General features: G+C 40.0%; 1 protein-coding gene across 2 annotated transcripts in view; it reads right to left on the reverse strand.

Annotated features, from left to right (window-relative positions):
* wnt5b (wingless-type MMTV integration site family, member 5b) overlaps nt 1-23,545 on the reverse strand; it is a 112,107-nt gene extending 88,562 nt beyond the window's left edge. Inside the window, exon 1 of one of the 2 annotated variants that reach the window (XM_047390257.1) lies at nt 22,694-23,545. The gene's annotated coding sequence lies outside the window, so the exon portion shown is untranslated. Of the gene's footprint in view, nt 1-15,979; nt 16,291-22,693 lie in introns of those variants that run through there. The other variant, XM_047390259.1, reaches the window with a different exon arrangement.
* Between the last annotated feature and the right edge of the window lie 849 nt (nt 23,546-24,394).

Raw genomic sequence — 24,394 nt, forward strand, 5'->3', positions numbered from 1 at the left:
TCTTCCTTTTTTTGTCTATCAAAACACTATTCTATGGCTCTCAAAGTGTTATCTCAAATAGTGCAATGAGCTAAAATCTGAAAGAGCTGCTAGTATAACCTACTTAAATATCTCTATCATTTAAATCTGAGGTTGCTGCAGGGCTGAAAGGATGTGTGACTGCGAGTTGGAACCAGTGCTGCAGAACAAACTGCTTAAACCAACCAGGTGTCATCTCTCTGCTAACACAATTGCAAGCTTGCCATGTGTATATACACACACGCACACACACACACACACCCACACACAATAATGCATTTTGCTTAAATCAAATGCAATCTCTGCCACTTACCCTTCTTTGCTTTATACAGCCGACCACCAAATAAGGGGTTAAAGCTTGTAACTCTGTGATGAGAAACAACTAGCATTTGTGTACAAAAAAATACTGTGTTAAAAATTATTAACATTTCTTCTGCATTGCTTGGTTCTTCCAGGCACGCATTGTCACGTTTTTAGTGGCCCTAGCAAAAAAGCAGTGCAGCCAAATAAAGATTGTATTAGATCATATATTCTTCAAATTATTTTTTAGGCCTCTTGCTGGAGGCTTTTTATTTAGATTTTCTATTTCCTGTCCTTGTTTTTGCCAACATTTATGTGTCTGAAATGAAAATAAAAAAAGACAGGTCTGGTTACTGTAAGGGGAGTTAGATTTATGTAACAATCAACAATGGACATGCAGTTCTGCCTGATAGAAAGATAGATGAGCTGCTTGATGAATGTCTGGACAGATGGACTTGTGAGATGACAGATAGGTGATAGATGGATGAATGGACAGAGAAGACAGATGATTCAGAGTCTTTGATCCTCCCAGCAGAAATAATCAACAAAGCTCTAGAGCCTTAACTAGGAGTGTGTGTCATTTTGGGCCTCTGTCTGTATGTGTGTGTGTGGAGGGGGGGTGTTATGGGTAAGCTGTGGGGTTTTCTGGCTGGATGCCAAGACCAGCTCCTACCAAGAGATAGATCAAAGCCTGAGCTATCTTCCTCGACTTACCTCTGCTGCTCTGATTTCTCACCCTTTCTTTCCTTAACCCTATTTTGTTATTGTCTTCCAAACATTGTTACCCCTTATAATTTCTTCTGAACTGTCCCTTTTTTAAATGAAAGTAAAAGGAGAACATTTCTGTTCAAACTAGAAAAAAATAACAAGACAATTTAGCAGCAACAAAAATGAGGAGAAAATAGTGAAAAGGGAAATTATCAGTAATTGTGTGCCAAAACCATCGAGCAGTTTTAACTGTTTTTTCAATGTCTGAAACCTTCATATGCAGTTTTTGGACTGCATATGAAGCATAGCTCATTTGAATTTTGCCATTTTGGACTTTATTGCCCCCTACTGGCCTGGGAGACCTGGTCTGGAAGGCAAACTTGATTTTTTGTTAAAATTCAATAATGGTGGTCCTTTCCCTATAAAGCAATACCAGTGCTTGCATTTCCTCATACATGTCTTTTTTTTAAATCAAAACTTAACAACTTTTATTTCTTTATTATTTAATGCCAAACAATTGCTGACTGCTGGTTATCGTGCATCTTTAGCATTACGCAGCTTACTAATTCAAAGTTGCAAACAGCAGCTAAACTTTGATTCCTCTTGCTTCCCCTTGTACTTTATAAATGCATTCCACGCTTATCCTTTTTATATTTGCAATATGCAAATAAGTAAGATGGTGCTCCTCACCCAATCACACTAAGCCCTTTCTGACCCCTTTCCTTCTCGTAATTTCTCTTTCCCAATCATCCTCTCTCCATCAGTCCTCTCGACTCCTCCTTCATGCTCCCTTTCTACTTCTGTTTTCCTCTCATCATCCCCGTCTCTCCACTATTCCTGAACATGATACTTCCTTTCCGTCCTGCCATTTTTCCTTCTCTTTCTGCCATGTTTTCCTCTCACACACATGCACATATGCAACACACACTCTGTAGCAGTAGTCATTCTACTTATAGCCTCGCCATAAATCAAGCTGTCATCCACCGTCATGGTTGCCGGTTCTCACTTGGGCTCAGGGTATACACACACACACACACACACACACACACACACACACACAAGTGTTTAAAACAGATTGTCCAAGCCCAAATGTATAAAGCTCGGACATACTCGAGTACAAGTGTTTAGACTCTACTGAAAATTCCCACAATTCCTTACATAAACACAAAACATCACAATTCTCTTTCCCTCATGGTCATGCAGTTGTTGAAGGAAAATTGTAAGTTTTTTGTTGTTATGGAAGAAAGATGACTCATGAGGGGAATCAGTAGCCAGTCTTCATGGCCCCAACTTTATGCAGCTACCTTCTTGGATTTACCTCAGATTTTGTCATTAATGTACATTCTAATACTGCTAAGCTGCAACATGAGTTGGGAAAAAAAGTGTGTCCTCACACCAGCACTAAATGTGGTTATATTTGGCCACTTGGAAGATTTTAAGGTGGGGTGAGAAATATGTTATTTCACAGTGACACATTCATTTCAACAAGCAAGGAGCCACATACAGAACTGGGAAAATACACTTCCATGCAGCTGAACTAATAGATTTATTAAAACTTTTTTCTACTGTGTGTAAACATGAAATTACTGTATATTAGTGTAAACAATGACAAAATGTTTACATGTTACCATCTTGTTGAAAACCTCAGGACAGACTTTCTTTTTGAACCCTACAACACCCAGACCAGACTTTTCTGAACAATTTTCACAGGACAAAGTAAGAGAAATATTGAAAAATAATAAGTAATAATAGTATCAGTGGCTTCTGTTTATACCTTTAGTTTACAATAGAGAATGAGTCTGTTCACCCAACAACATTAGACTTTTACCTGCTAAGTGGTTAGCTCAAGCTAGTGCTAGCACTAGCTGGCCAATGATTAACATCCACTCTGACTAAGAAAAAACTAAAAAAGTCAGTTTAGAGAAGTAATATTTAATTGAGACTAATCCAAATGAAGTATTGTCAAAAAATTCATTGATATATGAATCAATAAAATTCGGTTCTTATCGCAACCCAAAAAACATGCATAAATGGCCACTTTTGATTGACCTTAGGTGTAAGTGTGTATGCATGGTTATGTTGCCCTGTGATGGACTAGTGACCTGTCCACACTCTGGACAGGTCACTAGTCCAGCGATCAATGGATGATCGCTGGATGATCCTGTTGAACCAAGAATGGTATAAGAATAATGGATGGATCATTTTAACACTAATATTACTTGTTTAGTAACAGGGTATGGATTTTTTTTCAGCCAACTTTTTCGCTTGTCACTTTAACCAATTTTCTTAGTTAAAAGCCAAATTCAGTAAATGTATGGTCAAATATATTAGTCAACCCTTTGTTGGCTTTTATTTGTAAATTTCAGAAAGTAAGGGATTAATAGAGAGCTTGGAAGCTTTTCTTGCCCTTGGGCAGTAAGTTTGGGATGCTTGTTCCAAGGACTAGGGACTGCTCCTTACTGACATTAGAATCCTATTCCATGTTGTAAACCAAATATTTTAATCACATATTATGGTTGCACTTAGTGTTATTTTGACAAACATGTTTGTCCTTTGTATACAGATATAATTAGCAAAAAACAAACCCTGAATGTAGCATAGCATAGAAGCATTTATATGCCATGCATGTGCAGCTTTTATAAACGCATGACTGCATATTTCTGTCTGAACTACATTAAAAGACTTTGCCTGAACCAATATGGTCTCAATTCAAACCTGATGTTAGCTGAGATAGTCAAGAATTCAAATGAGGTCAATATGTATAACATCATTGACAATTTTTGTTTACTCACATATAATCCTTTCAACACAGCTAGACCATGTTCACAATGTACAAATTTATTTTTATCTAATTTTATTACCCTCTACATTTTTTTCCAGGGGTGCATGGCAGAGCAGTTGTTTGAAATGTTGTCTTACAGCAAGAAGGTCCTAGGGTCTAATCTTGGCCTTGAGTCTTTCTGCATGGAGTTTGCATGTTCTCCTCTTACATGTGTGGGTTCTCTGCGGGTACTCTGGCTTCCTTCCACAGTCCAAAATCATGACGGTTTGGTTAACTGGTCTGTCTAAATTGTCCTTAGGTGTGTGTGTGTGTGCATGGATATTTATCCTGTGACGGATAGGCAAGGTGTACAATGCCCCCCCCCCCCCCCGTGATCCTGCAAGGATAAGTGGGTATAGATGATGGATAGATGGATGGAATTTTTTCTTGAACATCTTCTAGTGTCTTCTTCCTCCTCATTTCTTCAAGCCCTCCATGACCAATGCAGGAGCCTCAAATAGGCCCACAGGATTTTTCATGGGGCTTTGTGTTGGACTGCAAGCATGTGAGACAGAATTACAGCACATGTGGCATGCAAGGTCATGTAATCCTATGGCCTCGAGATAGTGGTATTGACACACAGATAGCGTTCAATGACTTGCCGTATCCTTGCATTTAGATAATGAGTGTAAACTATGTACTTGCATAGATGTCACAGATTAACAAGCGCCCTCCATAATATAAAAAACACAAGACGAAAAATGCTGACTTGCAGGATAAACACTTTTGCATTACATTTTTTCTAACTATTTGCATTTTTAGAAGCAGAAAACATCTTGCATGCATACAACTTTGCTTTGGGGAGCCAGAAACACACTGCTGACTGATTTCATCCAACAACTACCAAACACACACACACCCACCCACACAAACACAAAACTTTACCCAACGTAACTCTGAAGGAGCTGCAGAGATTCATATTGCAGTGGGACAAGCTGTTGCTACACCTACTAAACAAACTCTGGTCTAATGTAAGAGCAACACAGAACTCACAAGAAGTCGTGGTTGCAATTTGTCACAAGAAACACAGCAAATATGTAAAAGAATGTGCTCTGGTCAGTTGAGACCACATTTTTATTCTGTAGCCCAAATGCAAAACGCAGTGTGAAGTGGAAAACCAATGCTGAACACAATCTTTCAAACAGTGAACCATGTGAGGGGCAGCATCATACTGCGGGGATGCTTTTCTTCAGTAGGGACAAGAAAGCTGGTCAGAACTAATAGGAAAACAGTTGGAGCAAAAACAGGATAATCCTGTTAGAGGTTCACCTGCAAGCAGGACAATATGGTAAAACAATCAGCCAAAGCAACAATGGAGTCAAAGCCAATTTGTAAATTAGAATGGTTCTGTCAAAATCCAGATCTAAATCCAGCGGAGAGTTTGTCAGCTCTTAAAAACTGCTGTTCACAGAAATGCTCCATCCAGCCAGACCGAGTTGGAACAAATTTTAAGATAAATCGGCAAAAATCTTCTTGTTTTTAGATGTGCAACTCTGAAGGAGACACATACCAAAAGATTTGCAGCTGTAATTGCAACAAAACATGGTTCTACAAGTAATGCATGAAACACTTCAGATCTTTGTAGAGATCTTTAAAAGAAACATGCATCACTTTGTGTTGGTATATCATATAAAATGTCCATAAAACACATTAAGTTTACTGTTGCAAGGTGACAAATGTAAACGTTTTGGAGGAATTAATACTTTTGGTCAGATCAGGACCCCTTTCAGTTTGCTTATCGCTGTGGAGTTGGAGTTGAAGATGCCATCATACACCTGCTTCAACAAACCCACGGTCATCTGGACACAGCCAGCAGCACCGTGAGGATCATGTTCTTTGATTTCTCCAGAACATTTAACACAATTGAACCTGATTTGCTTTGTCAGAAACTCCAGAAGACTCAGGTTGAGGCCTCAACAATCTCCTGGATCAAAGACTACCTGACAAACAGACCACAGTTTGTGAGACTGAAGGGTTATGAGTCTAACCAGGTAGTCAGCAGCACAGGAGCACCACAGGGGACTGTACTCTCACCATTCCTTTTCACTCTGTACACCTCAGACTTCCAGTACAAGACAGACTCCTGTCATCTGCAGAAATACTGGGATGATTTTGCGGTCGTGGGGTGGATCAGAGATGGACAAGAAGCTGAGTACAGGAAGGTGGTGGACCGCTTTGTGGCATGGTGTGGAAACAATCATCTCATTTTGAACGTGACTAAAACAAAGGAGATGATTGTAGATTTTAAGAGAAACAGGAATAAGTCACAAACTTTCTATCATGGGAGAAGAAGTGGAGGTGGTCGAGGAGTATAAATACCTCGGTGTTCACCTGGACAACAGACTAGAGTGGAGATGCAACTGTGAAGCCATCTACAAGAAGGGACAGAACAGACTGTACTTCTTGAGGAAGCTTAGGTCCTTTGGTGTTTGCAGCAAGATGCTGCATATCTTCTATAAGTCTGTTGTGGAGAGTGTGATCTCTTCTGCCATCATCTGCTGGGGAAGCAGCATCAGAGCCAGGGACTTAAAAAAGCTAAACAAGTTGATAAAGAAGGCTGGCTCTGTTCTGGGGACTCTTCTGGAACCTCTGGAGATCATTGTGGAAAGACGGATTCTTCATAAAATGAAGAACATTATGGAGAACCCTGAGCATCCTCTTCATGAGACTGTCCTACAACAACAGAGTATCTTCAGTCAGATGCTTCTTTAGATCTGCTGTAAGACGGAGCGCTACAGGAGATCCTTCCTGCCCACAGCCATCAGCATCTACAACGGCTCTTTGAGGAAACCTTCATAATATGAGCTATAACAACATTTAATTTTCCTATGGGATTAATAAGGTATTTTTGAATTGAATTGAATCTAGCATCTAAATGCTTAGACCCAATACTAAAATCTAAAAGAAGAGACAGCACATTGCACATGTAAACAGTTGTAAAACATTAATTTTGCTAAGTTCAGCTTTACAGCATTGGATAACATGGTGAGAATATGTTGGTTTAAAATAAAATTGACTAAAGTAAGCCTCATCCTTTAAAACTGTTGCATGACACATGTAAACACATAGATATATGCAGGATTTATACAGTTTCTATAGTCCAAGGTCATATTTCAGACTAGATCTTAAACAAATCTTCCACTATTCCTCTCTGTGCTCCACTGCTCTCCTTTTCCACCTCCTCTGAATTCTTCTCTCGCCACTGTCGTTCACACAAACCACACTAACAACAAACAGTGTGTGCACACACACACACATGAACACACCCACTGCTGCTCTCCAGAGACATGTCCGCTGCTGTGACCTCTCTCTTGGGGGAAAGCTGGCTGTCTGCCCAGCTCCTTCTCTTTTCCCTCTCTGCTTCACACATTTTTCTTTTGCTCTGTGTCTTTCTTCTTCTGATTCTATCTGTACCTCTCCATCTATTGATCTATCTATTTTTCTAATCTCCTTTTGTCTCCCCTCCTCCGCTGCATGTCTCTCCTACTCTTGCCTCCTCTTATCTCTTCATCCTCCTTTAATGCTAATCTTCAGTCCTCTACCCTCTCTTTACCCTTTCCTCATCTCCCATCCTTGTATCATTTCTTGCTTTTTCTCCTCTCTTCCCTTAGCGTTTCTTTTCAGGGTGTTGTTGTTGCTGTGGGGCTCTGCCTGGGGCTCCTTGCCCAGCTCATGTTGCCTCTCTCTGGGCACATCGCCCAGAGAGGGTTGGGCAGGGCTAAAGATGAGCCAAAGGGGCATTTGAGGGTGTTTGTCTGTATCCAGTGATGAGGAAAGGGGTGGAGGATGGGGTGCAGAAAGTGGTGAAGGAGGGGAAGGGTTGGAAATAAAGGGGGGAGGAGAATTGTTGACAGAAACAAAAAACCAAAGATGGAGAAAGAAGTGCATACTTTTGATGAGTCATAGTTTGCTGGCTGGACTGTTACTGTGGCTACAGCAGAACATCTTTTGTCATTTTTAAAATTAAAGCAAAACTCTTTTTTTTATACTTTTCACCAATTTATTTCAACTGATTGTAGGCATAAAGCTTTGACCTAAAAATGCCCAGTTCATATTTTAAAAAAGAGGTTTAGAAGTGGTTTAACTATATGCATTTCAATGAGTCAGTCTTAAGAATTGGATTGCACGTTCAGACCCTACTGCATTATAGTCATACTGTGGATAATACGTTAATTATTAAGTCAGTGTTGGTGGCAGTGTCCTAGAAACTCATTCCCATTCTGCATTTGCTCAACTTGCTTCCTGTTGTCACCCCTCAATTGCACCTCTCCCTTTTCAGTACGTATTATACACCAACAACTACATCATTCATTTCATGACTTCGTTCCTTAAATACTGATGACACAGCCATAATTGCATAGACTATTACTACACAGTCAAACAGTTCACAACATGATGCAAAAGACATCTTACATTCACCGAACTGCCACCTGGAGCTCTTACCTTCTGTGATAAGATCTAGGGTCCTGAGATGAATGAACATTCAATGCAAACATGAGAACAGTTTAAAGGTTCATTAAATACCGTTACATTGAACCTTCATTACATTTTAGAGATTGAGGTTGTTTTAAGCTTTTCCACTGTGTTTATTTTCTGTTCTTGAGTTTGTTTAGATCAGGGCATGATGCATTGCTCTTTGAGATCTTCTAGACTACTTCATATCATCAGACAGGCTCTATAAATAAAATCATTTGAAAACAACATTTTTGTGTTTACTCGGGTTATCTATGTCTGAAAGTGGGCAAACACTTTCCTGACAATGTCATGTGATCATCCGGAAACTGAAGCTCCTTGCAGGTGCACACTGTTAAATCAGCTCACCTGTCCCCAGCTGCATGCTGAGAAATACGCTTCCCCTGCTGGTCACTAATGGTAGTGGCCTGCTGGAAAGAGCTCAAATGGCCTGGATTCAACCATGAGATGTGAAGGGGGAGGGAGAGTTGTTTGGGAGAAACACAAGCAGAGGACCTGTGCTGTTAATTTAAGCAAATTAAAGCAGCCAAAGCAGATGTCAAAATAGAAAAAGAGAAATGTTACACTTGTTTAAAATGTCCCAACTCCAAACATTGCTACAGTTTTTCCTCTTTATACATTCCATCTTTCCTTCTCACTCCTGTCCTTTATGTGCTGTAGCTCTCCGCCTAAAATGTCCACTCCAACACTAAAGAGCTTCAGTGATGTAGCGCCCTCTGTCTGCATTTACTATTACTGCAAGACCTCATCTTGACACCTAAACTGGAAAGGAGGTAAACTCTGCTTGGAAAAAAAGAAATTATAAAGATAAGGATAAAAAAAATCTTACTAGGGGAATAACTTATGATGGGACACATTTTATTCATGAATTAGTATATTAAATACTTTTTTTAAACAGTCCTGATGACTGTGTAGAAAGATGGTTTTCCAAATTGCTGCCTATGTTTTGCTGACATCACCGTGTGTCTTAATATTGACAGAACCATGGCCAGCAAGAAACGATGTAATTGTGGTTATCGTGCACCCACCTGATGTTTTTACTCTGCATTTTATTAATGCACTCAAACAGAGACCACATTGCATTTTTAGCCAACAGTGTGAATCAACAGAGATGTTTTTCTTATTTGAGATTGCACACTTAACATTAGGGCACCATCTCCTTAATTACCTGCAGTCCATCCTCACTGTCAACGGTTACTACCACTAGAGTCATAAAGCCTTAAGGAAACTAGGCAAACCGAGGTAAAGCAGTCTTCTTGTTATCTAAAAAGCTAATCTGGCAAAGAGTCAGTGTTCTCCCTCTTAAACTAATGCAGAGCCCTGCTCCTCTCCGTCCACTCTGCAGACACCCTCAGCCACGCTCCCTAATAAATCAATTCGGCCAATCACTGATGGATGTGTTCTGTAAGAAAAAGGATGTGCATGTCCATGCCTGTTTGTGTGTAAATCAATGTTGTCTGCTGCTTCTGATTTTTCCTGCCAGATGACTGACTAATGTTGTGCTTTTCCTTTTTCAGGGCTCAAAAAGCAGCCAGGAGCATGGGACTCATGGAAGACAGGCAGACTGGGGAGGAAATAAAAAAGGGGAAAAAGGAATGCTGAGGAAATAAAAAAGGTGAGAGCGAACAGGATGGAGAACAGCATGACGGATTGAAAATTCAAAGGATGAGAGCCAGGGAGGGGTTCAGAAATAAGATAGAGGGAATACATTTTAATTTGATCCTCCTTCTCCCCCTTCCCACTCAGCACAGTATGTGTGTGTTGACAGACAGGGTATTGCTTTGGTTCCAAGACTGTCTACAGAAAAAAAAAAAAACACTGTAATTATCTAGAAAGAGCACCTGGGTGCTGAGAATCTCATATTAAAACTACTCTGACACAGAAACACACAGAAAAAGAAAAGAAAATAGAAGTGATGTACAGTGTCCTGCAATTGTAGTCAAACCCCTTAAAGGTCTTTTGTCACATTATAATCAGACTTAAAAGTATTTCACTGTGATTTTCAGAAAAGTGTGGCATGCATTTGTATTCAGAACCCTTTACTCTGATACCCCTTAATGAAAGCCAGTTCAACAAACCGACAGGTATGCCTCCAGTACACAGGAAACATGTGGATGAAGGTGCTCTGCTCAGATGAGACCAAAACTAAACTTTTTGGCCTACATGCAAAACCATGTGGCAGAAAACTGTGCACATTAACCTAAAAACGACATCACTGAAACAAGGTGGTGGCAGCATCATGCTGTGGGGATGCTATTATTCAGCAGGGATCGAAAAGGAGAAGATGGATAGAGCTAAATACCTGACAATATTGGAAGAAAACCTGTAGTGGAAGGGTTAGAGTCCAATGATATTCATGTTTTAGATCAGCCAGACCTAAAGCCAATCGAGAATCCTTTAAAATTGATGTTCACACATGATCTCCATCCAATCTGACTGAGCGTGAGCCATTTCTCAAAGAGGAAGGGGCCACTTTCAAATTAATTTATCATACTCCTTCCACTTCACAAGTCTGTTATTTTTATGTTCTATCATATAAAATCCCCCCAAACATTACATAGAATTTTGTGGTTGTAATGTGCAAATAAATATGGAAAAGTTCAGAGTATAAATGCTTTCTCAAGGCACTGTAGAAAACCATGCCTGACACAGGAAGAGAAAATATTTTAAAAAGTGTATCTTGATGCGAATGAGCTTGCTTGAAAGTCGCCATTTTTCTGCTTTTTGTAGCTTCTACAGAAATAATATTATGCACCATTATGTTCGTCCACCTTAGAGATGATGAGCAAATAAACTAAATGTTTTAACATACACTTTTGTTCCATGGCACCAAAGAACCACGAGATTGAAAGTGAAGGACTGGGCTACTTTGATCTACCGTAGTAGCAAACAGTGTCCAGTAAGAGGCAGCGTTTCTTCTCATCTGACTGACCACCATGTCTCTCTTCACCAAAACCTTTCTTTTCTTTTAGTTACTTTTTGTCCAGAAAACACACAAACCTACAAAGACTGAAAAGATGCAGTCAATAGCTGCATTTCACTTTCCTGTTAGTGGTTAAAATCAGTCCATTATCATGCCAGTCTAAAAGGTATGACTGCTGCCAGGAAAACAGGGTCATTGATGGCTTATTCTGATCAACAAATGTACTAACACAACAATTATCTTTAATGGTGTATTTGTAGAGCCAACTATGCCCATGTCATCTGAAAAGTCAGCAGCCAGACCTGTTTGTGGGTCCTTTTTAATGATCGTGTGTTCAAATCCAAAAGAAAGAAAAGGATAATGGTGGAAACCCAATACTAAATAACTAAAATAAGCAACTTCATGCACATTATCTGTACCTTCTTGACAAATACAAGAACATTATAACTTCTAAGACTTTGTTTAATTGTTTTATTAAAGGTTCAAAGAAATAGTTGTTTTTTCCAATTTTGAAAGGTTTTGTGCTTTTATCCATTGGGACCCTACCTCACATTAACTTGTTTTTGAAACAAGGAAGAACCCATGTTAAATATCAATATAAAGGCCAGATGGATCCAGCTTTGCAATGAAAACAAACAAAAAACATTTTCCATCTACATGTAAATCTTAATAGATCTTTGAAAATATAATTACATTTTGGAATTCAATTAAAAAAAGTGAAACCTATAAATTCAGTACACACAGAGTGATATATATGTGGTGGTTTTGATGAGTATGGCTTACAGAAAGTTAAAACTTATAATTAAATTACTCAAGAATAAAAACATTACATAAGGCCAATAAATAGTGGGAAATACTGCATACTTGACAGCAGTCACTGACACCCTACATAAGGAAGGTAAATCACAAACAGCTATCACTAAAGAATGCTGTATCCAAGCATAGTAATGGAAAGTTGAGTAGAAGAAAGAACTGTAGTTAAAAAAGGACAATCCACATGGTTCATTTAAAGCCTTGAGTTTCCAGTCAGCGATAATTCGAGGAACTATTCAATCTCTTGGTGTTGGTACACTGAGTTTCATCGAGTCCAAAGTCAACGCAGCCATCTACCAGAATTGTTAAGAGCATTTCATGCTTCACTCTGCTGACAATCTTTATGGAGATGCTGATTTTATTGCCCAGGAGGAATTGGCACCTGTCTGCACTGCCACAAGTACCAATACCTGTTTTAAGTGACCATGGTATAATTGTGGAGTATTGTTAAGTGGAAGAAAAACCAGAGAAACCAGAGCCTATAATGCAGATGAGCCCAAGGTTTGAGGAAACCTGAGTTTCCTTAAGACCTCAGCAGAACCACAGGCTGATCTCCTCCATATCACGCTGCATTAATGCAGTAATTAATGCAAAGAAAACCCTGCTAAGGATTTGTGAAAACACTGTACGGTGCAAGGACAATTTCCCGGTAGGCTGACATTTCTGTATTTACAATCCGTTCTTAAATTAGGCTTGAAAAACATTGCGAAATGTATCTAAATAATATTAGTTTTTTACTTTTTTAATTAAGTTCTTAAACTTGCAAAACTTAAATCATTTTAAGTAATTCTATTTTCCTGACCAAAATATTGCTTAGAAAGATTTGAAAGATTAACAGTGCATGGGTAGAAGTAGTTTTATGTAATAGCTGATAGAGCCATACTACTAATGAGCTTTAAATAAAGAATCTACTAAAAGAAAAATTAGTTATTGGAGCAAATAAGTCCAACAATTAAGTCAGTAGTGAAAGCTTATTGTAGTGATCATGCTCTAAAAATTATCATTTCTGTTTGTTAATCAACGTCCTCACATGACATTAAACCCTGCTGCAGGTGTGCTGTTGATAGTTTTATCAGCTCTGGATCAGTGCAGCGGACAGGAAAATGAGTAAAAGTAAGAGGCTGCAGCAGCAGAGAAAGGCATTCTGTGTTGTGAAATGTTTAGACGGTAGATTTACTGTAACTGGCCCAGTTTGTGCAGCCTGTCACACTGTTTAAATTCCAAAAAGTTCCCCAGCCGTGGAGATGCAATTCCATAAAAACATCAGCAGTGAGAAGAAGCATTTTCCCTCCTACTTGGAGTCATGGATGCAGGGGTTTTCATACTGACCTGCCTTGTGGCTCTTTGGTCTTTGACTGTCACCTCCACACCAGCCACCGGATTTTTAAAAGGTTTCAGGGGCTATAAAGTGTCCAATAAACCACTTTTACTATTAGCCCAGGAAGCTGGTAGGATATAGCTGCTAACCGTTGCCGCCACCGATCCAAAACACACACACACAAACACTGACAAGCACAAGCCTGTGTGGTCAAACACAGTCGGTTTTGAGCACACAGATACATGCAGAAATACACAGAGTTTGGCCATAATGATGACCGCAGTGCACTGTCAGCACACACAGAGTCAGAGCAGCTTCAGAGGAGACTGGTGCTTCTGACTTCAGTCATCAGCTTATTTTATATTGCAACAAAGAGTAGCAGAGGTATTTTAGTGATTCTAAGAACGAACAGAACACAAAACAATTATCTGCAAAAAAAACATTCAATGTTTATACTAATAATACAACTTTATTTTTCTGCTCCACGTTAAACTGTAGCCAGAGGCAAGATCTTCTTTCAATGGAAAATATGCGATGATACAGAGACTTGTATACTTATTTTTTCAGAGTGAGGCCATCTATGGTCAAATGCTGCTGCTGCTGTAGTTTCATTCTCATCTTTAAGTAAACTGGTTTTGTAGAGGAAAAGCAACAAAAATACAAGAACAATCAGAATAATAAATATGTTTTACAAAAAGCTGGTGAGTTTTGTTACAGGTTTATGGGTTTGAGAATTCATTTAGCTGAAATTATTTTTTTCAAATTAAGAAGTTGGACTGCATATCTCATGGTTTCAAACCTGACAAAAATATGGGAAACAGAGCACCCCACCCTAATAGAGTGCTGCTGCTCAGTGCCTTGCAAAAGTATTCACATTCTCCTCTTCACATACAAACTTTAACTCTTGGTCAAAACTTTCTGATTTGGGGCAGAGCGGATAGAGTAGCTTAGAGCAGGCGACCCATTTGCAGAGGCTTCAGTCTTCTACGCAGCTGTCCCGGGTTTGAGTCACAGCTCAGGAGACCTCTCTGCATCCCCCCTCCGCCAGGCTTACTGTCTGCTTGCTTAAAAAAATTAAAAAAACAAATTAAGGCCACTAATACTTTTCTGTTTAATTTGGCATTCCCAGTCTGCTAATTTTCCCAAATATATTTACCTTTCATGACTACTTCAGTCTGAGTTTTAACTTTAATTTAATATTTTCTTGCTTTTTTGGGCAGTGAAAACGGTGTTTAAATGTGCTAACTGAAACGTAATTTATTGGGATTTTTTTTGTGATAGACCAACACAAACTACTATATAATTGTGATTTGAAAGGAAAAGGGTTCATGGTTTAAGAATTCGTACAGCTCAACAAATGAAAAAGCATGGTTTGCATTTATTAATTTGATCTATTTTTATATAAAATCCAGTGTAACCCATTTTACACTTTTCTAAAACTTTATTTATGTTGCAGGTTTCCTTCCAGGATCGCCCTCTGTTTAGCTCAATCCATCTTCTCACTAACTCTGATCCACTTGCCTTCTCTGCTTAAGTATACCTGCATGATGCTACCACCATTTTCCAAGAGGGGATGATGGGGTCAGGGTTAGGTTTCCTGAACATATACAGTGCTCAAAAAAATAAAGGGAACACTCAAATAACACATCCTAGATCTGAATGAATAAAATATTCTCATTGAATACTTTGTTCTGTACAAAGGGGCGGATGTAGCGGTCCTGCTGCTGGGTTGTTGCCCTCCTACGGCCTCCTCCACGTCTCCTGGTGTACTGGCCTGTCTCCTGGTAGCGCCTCCAGGCTCTGGACACTACGCTGACAGACACAGCAAACCTTCTTGCCACAGCTCGCATTGATGTGCCATCCTGGATGAGCTGCACTACCTGAGCCACTTGTGTGGGTTGTAGAGTCCGTCTCATGCTACCACGAGTGTGAAAGCACCACCAACATTCAAAAGTGACCAAAACATCAGCCAGAAAGCATCGATACTGAGAAGTGGTCTGTGGTCCCCACCTGCAGAACCTCTCCTTTATTGAGTGTGTCTTGCTAATCGCCAAAGATTTCCCCCTGTTGTCTATTCCATTTGCACAACAGCATGAGAGATTGATTGTCAATCAATGTTGCTTTCTAAGTGGACAGTTTGATTTCACAGAAGTTTGATTTACTTGGAGTTATATTGTGTCGTTGTAAGTGTTCCCTTTATTTTTTTGAGCAGTGTAGCATTTTGCACGTAAGCTCATCCTTCACCTTCTTACACGTTTGCTGTGTCTCCTAAATAGCTTGAAGTAAGCTGGACGCAAAACTTATTTTGGCTCTTTTTCAACAATTACTTTTTATGCTACTTAATGTCATACCTGCTTGTGTTTTTGTTAAATTACCTGGTCTAGTCTTTAGTTTTCTGTCTCCCTGCACCCCAAGCCCACACCTGTTCTGTTTTCCCCTGATTGTCTTGTAACGTTTGTCATTGGTTCCCCCTGCTGTTCAGTTTTGCATTTAAGCCCGTTTGTTTCCGTTGTCCCTCATGGTTCCTCATGTTATGTGTATGTGCGATCTCGTGTGTTGGCTACCCTGTCTGTGTCCTGCCATGGATAATAAAGACTCATCTTACCTGAAAACCTCGAGCTTCTGGAGTTCTTCCCTGCCTTTTGGTCCATCGAAAACCCACTCTATGACAGAAGGAACCAGCCAACGGGACCAAGCGGGAGGAATGGTGAGGTAATTAAAGAGGGGTGAGATTCTGGTCAAATTGTTTTCCCACCTTGCTACTTCTCCCTGCTCCCCATGGAGGAGGCTGGAGATAGCTGGCAGCCTCCAAGACTGGCTCGAGGCAAGGAAAGATTTTTTCCCTGATCCTCGGATTCACCACATCATTGAGGCCGAGCGACAAAGAGTCCTGGAAGAAAATGCCACTTCAATGATGAGGCCTCCTACCCCCTCCTCCACTTGCTTCTCCACTGAAGCTGGAGGCGGCTTTCCAGCTCATTGTTTAGCTCCTGATCAGCCACCGCCGCTGCTTCCAACTCCTAATCCTGTTCCAGTTCCGGAGGGATTCATGGATGAACCGCCTCCACACCCCGATCCTGTTCCTGGTTCTGTTCTGGAGCTGTCCCAAGCCGAGCCGCCCTCACACTTTGTTCCTGTCCATGAGGGGCTCGTGGACGGACTGCCTCCAGTCCCTGCTCCTGTTCCCGGTCCTGTCCTGGAGGGCTCCGAGGACGAACTGCCTCAAACCCTGGTTCCCATTCCATAGGAATTCGTGGAGGACCTGTCTCCACTTCCTGTTCCTGTCCCTGAGGAGTGCAAAGACGCACACTCTCTGCATGGTGTGCCTCGGCGACTCCGCCGCCGATCTCCACGGCCTCGCCGAAGGTCCCAGTGATCTCTGCATCGATCGCCTGGCTTCCAGTAGTTTCCACACCACGCCTCTGAGCTCCACCATGGGTTCTCCTGGTCCCGCTGCCGGCTGTCAGATCATCGGCTCCTATGTCACTGGCCGTCTAATTGTCTTCTCCTACGTCGCGGGCCGTCTGATCGCCGGATCTGCCCTGGAGACCTGAGCTGTGTGTCTGTGCAGCTCCTCCAGAGCTGCCATGAACCTCTTAGTTTCTTCTCTGATTAATGCTCTCCCTGCCAGGCTTGTCAGAATAGGTGGTCGAGCATATTTTGGGATGTTTTTTTTCATAACTCAACAATTTCTCCACAGCTTTTTTCCCCAACATGTCTGCTGTGTTCTTTGGGAATAGTGAAGTTTCTTCCAGGGTTTCCTTTTATTTATCTCAATTCATCTACCCATTCCCCTTGCTGAAGAAAACCATCCCCACATCAGGATGCATTGTAGGTCTAGATTTTATTTAGAGATATTAGGTTTACATTTGCACATCACATTTTGTTACATTTGTAGAAATCTTTGGAAATCATGCATCCTTGTTTGAGTATTTACTATTTCATAGTCTATAAAATAATATCATGTTATGTAATAACAAACTGTAAAGAAGTTAGATTATAAATACTTTTGCAAGATCCTGTATGTTAAAGTTATTTTTACCACCTCACTTTTTTAATGGAAATATTTTTTTAGAAAGGACATTTAGTCAGTAAGTCTAAAATAGCTCTTAAAGCTCATAATGGGAAACTCAATGACAAGGACAAACAAGAAGCAGAAAAACAGACGTTGAGAAGCACAACTGAAGACTTTCAGTCCATGCAGGAGAAGAGAAAGATGAGGGTTAGATGTCCTTGTTTTATTATGGTTTGACTGAGGATTTGTGGACTATACCCGTATCTATCATCACACAGCATTTCTGATTATTTCTAAAGGCCTTTACCTAATCTACACTGCATTTTCCACCAGTATTCACATTGCCCCCTTAAATATACCAAGTCTGAAAAAATAATAAATAAAAATAGCACAATGAAATTATACCATTGCAATTACCATAACGTGTACAAAATCTCTCTCTGCCAAATAATCATTATACACAGTGGATAAGCACTCACATCCTGCACTGGGAAAAATTCCCAGGATGCATCTCAGCCAATCAGATTAAAGTGTTTTAAATACCTGCTCTTCATCTGAAGAGGCCATCCTCTTCATACAGATCACCATCTGGGAGTGCAACCTGGTTATTAGAGCTCAGAGGACCTAACAGATACAGACATGCCTGACTTCTCCCAGTTTTCTGCTGATGTTTTATGTAAAATACGTTAAATTGCATTTACCAATGCTCTTCTGAATAACCTTGAGGATTCATATGTGCCCAAGACAAGCCATCTTCTCAAATGTCTGGAGAGGAGACAAACAGACTCGCTGACATTCCGTAATTACTGAGTGCCGTGGGGATGAGACGCTCAGGTAGCCTCACTAGAGGAAAAGATGTCAAGGTTGAAAGTCTGAGGGGCAGATTTTATTGCCTCCTGCTGAGCGACCATCAGACAAATGCATTTATCTTGAACTATGTAAAAGAAGGAATAAATCCCAAATAGCATTAATAAAATACACCATGAAAAGAACGGAGGAGATGGAGCAGAAGTTGGCTTGGATGCAGACTGAGGAGAGATTATCTCTCTCTAATGACTAACTTGTTGACAGCAATACTTTTCGCCACCCCTATCTACACATCTAATGTTACAGCGGGCCCCAGCACATAACACACCCACAGACATGCACTTCCTCTCCTCTTTGCAGGGTTTATCAGCCCTGTTGTCAGCTGGCTCAGGGATTTATGAAGATATCAGACTCTGAGACCATGAAAAGCACGAGGCGAACCGGAGACGTCACCGCCAGAGACGACCCCGGCTTCCTCTCGGTTCCTTTGCAGCCGATGCATGCTGAAAACAAATCAGATGATCCGGTTTCACAAGTTTCAGCAGATGGAAAAAGTCACTTTTTCTGCTGCATCTCACATAAATCTGTCTAAATGATTCTCAACATATTAAACAAGATTTCTGAATGAAATCCGGTCAATAAAATATATTTATTACTCATCTACAACCACACACACACGGCTTTTACAATTTACCATTCAAAATAAACCATTTATTTCAGCTACAACACTAAACTAAACAGGTGCCATAGAGAAAATATATATAAACAGTTTAAACAAAATGTTTGGCAGAGAAGCCTTAATTTCTGCCAAACATGAATGTAACTTTAAGTGAGGAGCATTTGGGACAAAGTTAGCATAAAACCTGAGAATGAAGCTAAGAAACACACATATAGATCCAAAATGTATCAGTTTGTTTTAAAAAAGGATAAGACTTCATGTTAAAAATGAAGAGTTAAGTTGTTGATGGTTCATTGGTAATGAGTTAATAAAAAGTTTGTGATCTGTGCAGAATAGATTTTGCCAGTCGCGTGTGTGTTAGGAGGCAGAAGGAGGAGGTTGCCCACAGCACTATTTATGCTGGAACTGCCACTGTATGTTACTGGATGGTCAGATGGTGAAATAAAAGCTCTCTTCATGGCCCAGAGATGTAGAAGGTCTAACAGGTGCTCCAACAATGCAGCAAGACAAAAAACATTCACAATCAAAGTTGTTCTTTAGTCATTTTGAAAGTTGTCAAGGATACATTTTTTGGATCGTTTCTATGTTTATCACTAATAAATTCTCAGATGTAAAAGCTATTTTAAAAGCAATTTTTCTTTTTTCTGGTCATAACACTTTTTTAACCCTTGATAAAATTGTGTGTGTTTTTGTGAAAGACTTCATTAGGTTCTTTTGCATCTCCGCCCCATCAATGCTTGTTGTCCCATTTTGGTTATTAAAAGTCATTCTGAGAGTGTGGATTATTAATTTATTAAATTCTAATTTAAACAAGGGTCTCTTCACAGTCTTTGTTTTTGTATATGATATTGTTTGGTTAATTTTGTACATTCATTTGATGTTTCATGTCTTTATGCTTAATTTAGTTAAACTGTGGCAATTTTATGTCTTTGCAGCCATTATATTTAAATTGCACAAATGGTTAAAAAATCTTCTTCCTTCATGGCCGTTTTTAAATACAAAAATGATAAAATTATGATTATTTTCTCAGTCAGTCATTTTCTACCGCTTATTCCACAGTGGGTCATGGGGGAGCTGGTGCCTATCTCCAGCAGTGTTGCCCTGCAATGGACTGGCGATCTGTCCTGGGTGTACCCTGCCTCTCACCCATTATTTTGTCAAAACTACAAAATCTTATTTTTGCTATATTACCAACAACTAGTTTAGAGGATTTTAATCAAATAGTTTGAAGAAAAATCGTTACTATATCTTTTGCAAGGCACTGTTTTAGTAATAAATCTCTGATGTTGAAGAAAATATCCATGCTCAACTCTGGCTTCAGACCATGTTCAGACCATGCTTATCTACAGCTGCAAAAGTAGTATATATTTATAAATTTCATATGCATAGCAGTAAATCAACATGTTATATCATTTGTTATATGAAGGCTTTTCACACAGAGTGAGTCACTGCAGACACTTGTATGTTTTATGATAGCTGTCAGAATGGTGAACTTGGTCCAGAGTTCCCTCAGAGCTGCAGTTAGTCAGACTTGGATTTCAAACAAGGGCCTGCACGGCCCAGATGAAGGCAGAGCAATTTCTCCATACTGAGAGAAACGTTTGTGCAAGATTTCGACCAAAATAGTCCTGGTCTGCACCGCAGAGCGGGGAGAGCTGCCTTCATTTAGGTCGATGGGGTTGGCAGACACACACACACACACACACACACACACACACACAGAGACAGATAGGCTGACTTTCACCACTGTCAAGGGGAGCCAAAGTCATATGGAATGAGACCGTGACAATGAAAACATTAGTGTTGGACATAAATTCTTCTTTAAGTTCAGATAAAATAAAGGCTAAACCTTTTTCACCTTGACTGCATGTTGAGTAACTTATGCAGTCAGTGTTCAAGTTCAAACCCATCATTTACATTGAAAAACTGCTACAGAGTTTAACTTGCTGAACTTTCTGGCAGTGGTGCCACCAAATGGGGCCCCAAGGGGGTGGGGGGGGGTCTATGGTTGGACAGACATTCTTACAAATATGGTATATTTTATGAATTTAAGAACAAACAACTTTCAGTAGACCGCACCATTTCACTAAATATTTCACATGCTTATAGATAACCTTAATCAGGATTCATTCTCTATGTGCTATCATCATAAGGCATGAGCAGCTTTTAAAATGTATTATTTTAAAACATGTATTTTTCAAATGGTTTTTTACATGTCCAGCCAGGTGGAAAAGACACAAGTCAACAAATGAATAATGCTACATATTTTTAAAAAACTCTCAGCCTGTGCATCTTTTGATACTTCAGTATCATCGTTTCCTTCTGGTTCATGGTATCAGCATCTAGTGAAAGTCAAAAGCACCCCCCTCATAAGAACTGAAGATTAGCACCACTACTTTACCTGCAGGTCCTAATATGATGTATTGTACTTCAGCCTTATAAAATCAAGGCACCAACTACTACAATCTGAAAAGTACTGTTTGGGTTACAAATAAAATGTCAACTGTGAGCCTTATTGTAACAACATATATAGGATTGTAACTTTAGAGACAAGAACAGCTTAAAACCAGTGCAGAAAAAAAGAAACCTAACATAAACTGAAGGCACGTGCTCTAAACAAAACTAACTGGGTTCACCTACAACAGAGATAAGACGAGGAAGCTGCAGCTTAATGCATTCTGTTTCTTTTCATTCAGACTATATTATAGGCAACTATAGCTGAAATCTACTGGTATGACTATTAAAAATAAAACGTAAGCAGCTGTTTTAGTAATTTATGTTAGCAAAGAACAGAAATAATTAACATAAGTGATATGCCAATTACTGAATAACATCATGACTTACATATATTTTTTAAACGTTATTTCAGACTAAATAAAATAAATGAAAAAAACTGTTCCAATTGGAGCTGTGAGCTCAGCTCAGATTGTTTAGGTGGTGAACTATGAACATGAAACAATTCACTCTAACCTCACGGAAGGGAATTTGGAACTAGTTCTTGTTAAGGGTACAACATCGATTACCAACAAGGATCTAAATTATAGAAAGACTGGTAAGTGCCCAGGATTTCTGCTAGATTGCCAGCCATGCACATTTGAATAGATTTATAAGCTTACACTGGTTTGGCCAGTAGGTGGCAGTTTAAGGAGTGACACACTAGCATTTTTTAAAGTCCCTAAATATAGATGCAACTCTACCATCAATACATGTACAAGAAAACAGCCTTTGAATGCCTGTCCACTATAGTCACCTTGCAAGTGAATGGTACACATGGTAAGCCCCTCATATGCCCCTAATCCATTTTTTTTATTTTTATTTATAAGCATTTTTCTGTTTTTAAGTGATGACCAAGTCCCGTTCAGATTACTTTAAAACAATGAAATAGCCGGAAGCTTGGAAGCAGATACCAACTTCAGTGTCATCAGCCAGTCATCTTGACTGGCTGATGGCCCTGGGTCTTACATTTGGTAAGACATGGGGCTCCCACTCATAACGGAGTGGACAGAATTCTTTTCTTTGTATCCAAGTGCTGGTACCACCCCCTAAAAAATGATGCCCTGGGCGGTGAGCCATAGCAAAAAGCTTTACTGACTGTTGGGGCCCTTAGGACAAAAGGTTAATTAGTTACACCTGTGTCTTTTGTTGTTCTCTATAATACCCATTACCCCAGATAGTGAGGTAGAATATGCTACCCTAAGATTGTCAGTAACCAGCGCTACTAATACCTGGCCACCCATTTGAAAGACTCGCCTCTGCTTTCAGCTTTTCCTCTAAACGTTATTCCTCAAACATTATTAACGAAGTAAGACATTTCCGACCTTCTCTTCTTCTGTGGAGTAGAATTGCTGATCAGCTCTGCAGAAAAAGTTTTTCCTTCCACCATCCGAGGTGTTAAAGTCTCAGTGTCCGGTTGGAAACTTCACACTCAGCGCTGTTTTTCAGGCTGATCCTGCTTCAGCTCTTGTTTGTTTTTGTTTTTTTGCGTTGTTTTACGAGACGCGCACAGATTCCTTCAAGTGTCACTTTCTGGAACCCTTCCTTCCTTCATTCATTTCACTCCTCGACGTCTAAAGTCCTCTTTGTCACAAAAGCGGTCGTTTTTATGAGGCGGTGCAGGGTGGTGGTGGGGGTGTCCAAGCGGCAGCAGCTGCTGCTGGAGCGTGATCCGTGGAACCTGGTCCGGGTCCGGGTCAGTCCCAAGTTGTCCCGCAGGAATAAAGTCCAGTTCTGTGCTCCGTGCTCTCGGCAACAGGTGCCAGAAATTGTGAGATTTATTCACAAGTTTGCAAAGCTCTTCCACAGAATTACGCACGGAGGGAGGGAGGGAGGAGACCGGGCTTCCCAAAGTTTTTACGCGCAGAAAAACAGAGCGAGAAGTTGAAGCTACAGACACAGAGGGACTGGAGAGAAATAACAAAACTCTGGACAGGGTTTTCCTTATCAACTGTCCTCTGCTCTCATCTGTCCACCGCTACAGAGAGACAGGAGGAAAGGTGGAAGATGCAGAGGGGAGAAGAACTCCTTAGTTTTCAGGTTTCTCCTAATAAAGAAGCAGAAGTCACCGAGAAGCTGTCCTACAGTTAGCGGCTGATAATCAGCTTAATGAGACCCACCTGTGAGATTCTACACAGTTGCAGCACAATTACAGTCAATCAAGCCTTTACTGTACAGACCGGAAGTGGGTATTCACGAACTACATTTACTTGAATACTTCGAAGAGTAGTTATGCTGCACAATACCTTTTACTTCTACTTGGGTAATAGTTTGAAAACATGCACTGACACAACTCCACACAGCTTATAGTGGAGACATTTCTTTTATGCACGCAAGCTGTGAACACATTTAGTCACTGGAAGTGGTTTCAAACATGTTACCTGCAGTAGGTCTTGCTTTCAAATGGTTTTAAGTTGTAAAAAAAGTGACATTTGCAAGTTTACGGTTTTTTATTTAAAGGTCCCAGAATTTTACATTATTAAATATTTTATCTGTGTGAATAAGTCACTTTTCCCCCCAAAAATAAAAATCTGACTTTACAATCAAACTATTAATAAGTACTTGAATTGTTTTAACCCAATACTTAACTCTATGACTACTTTCTACCTGTATTCATTGTTTTGTTATTGATACAGGTGATTTGGCACTCCACCCTGGGTGACACTGGCTGGGAGGGCATCTCTGGCTAAAAAAAGGAGAAAGTTGAACCCCAAACAGGTTTTCCTGGGACTGGCACCCCTCCATTCCTATTGTTTTAAGCCATGAAAACACTACAATAAAACATGGACATATGCTGCAGGTGGCTGATGATGCTGAAGTTGATGTGTGATTGGCACTAAAATGGAGGGCTAGTATGGACCACCTTAGATGTGGACAAAGATAAAAAGCACTACAAATAGTTTTTAATAAATTACTCAACTAGCATCAAACAGATCAATACATTTAGTTCCTGATGTATTGGAGCGGTTACATGATAAAGTACTGTGTTTTGTAATGCCCAGAGCTGCATTTATGTATGAACCACC

Source organism: Girardinichthys multiradiatus, chromosome 17, assembly GCF_021462225.1.
Source record: "Girardinichthys multiradiatus isolate DD_20200921_A chromosome 17, DD_fGirMul_XY1, whole genome shotgun sequence".
Taxonomy (NCBI): Eukaryota; Metazoa; Chordata; class Actinopteri; order Cyprinodontiformes; family Goodeidae; genus Girardinichthys; species Girardinichthys multiradiatus.